This window comes from Podarcis raffonei, chromosome 6, assembly GCF_027172205.1.
Source record: "Podarcis raffonei isolate rPodRaf1 chromosome 6, rPodRaf1.pri, whole genome shotgun sequence".
NCBI classification, from domain to species: domain Eukaryota; kingdom Metazoa; phylum Chordata; class Lepidosauria; order Squamata; family Lacertidae; genus Podarcis; species Podarcis raffonei.
Window position 1 is genome coordinate 2,859,768 of NC_070607.1, and position 824 is coordinate 2,860,591.

The window sequence follows — 824 nt, forward strand, 5'->3', positions numbered from 1 at the left end:
GGCAAAAACATTTTTTATTTACCCTTGGCAAATAAAAAACCCTTAAGGGTTGTGTTTGTGGCTTCTCTTTGTGCTGTTTGTGACCTCTTTTGTGCTTATTCTTTCGTAGGGTGGATTTTGTGGGGGATGAACATTCTCAGGTTTTATCTTGCTGTTTTTGACTTGGGTTTAATGTTCCTTGTTTCTTTTATCTATTTTGTAAGTTGCTTTGAGACACTTTGGTGTAAAAAATAACAACAACAACAAAAACAGCTGTTCCAACTTCATCGGCAGTAAATTGTCAGTGTAGTTTGAAAGGTGGCTCCTGATGACCCTTTGGCTCTCCAGATGTTGTATGACAACTCCCTTCATCCCTGACCACAGGCGACACTGGCTGGAGCTGATGGGAGCACCGGCGGAGCAAGCCAGGTGGGCACCTGGGGTGGTGCACGTGCCCTGCGCCCAGGGGTGGGGTGAGCCAGGGCAGGAAGCTCCGCAGGGCCTCCGGAGTCTGGCTGCCTCCTCCCACTCAGCCGCCCTACAGCTGGGGGGGAGGCAACGGGAGGACTGTTTGGGCAGCGCGGAGCCTGCGGGCACCCAAGCCACCGTGTCGCTCCCAGGAGAGACGTGTGACTCAGGCGCGCTGCAGGCCCCGCAGTGAGTGCCGCCCAGCATTTTGTCACCCCCCTCAGTGGTGACACCCAGGTCAGACCACCTCCACCGCACCCCCCTTCCTCTGCCCCTGGATGCGAGGAGGAGTTGGGCCTGATGTACTTATTTCCCACACTCTTGAATGGGCGCAGGCATCCCTTGTTTGAGAAAAAGCCCACTGTAGAATCTGACAC

General features: G+C 54.0%; 1 long non-coding RNA gene across 1 annotated transcript; it reads left to right on the top strand.

Annotated features, from left to right (window-relative positions):
• LOC128415074 (uncharacterized) lies at positions 1-452 on the top strand. Its single transcript, XR_008330847.1, has 2 exons — positions 1-105; positions 141-452. It is a non-coding gene; the product is annotated as an uncharacterized LOC128415074 (long non-coding RNA).
• The last annotated feature ends 372 nt before the right edge of the window (positions 453-824 follow it).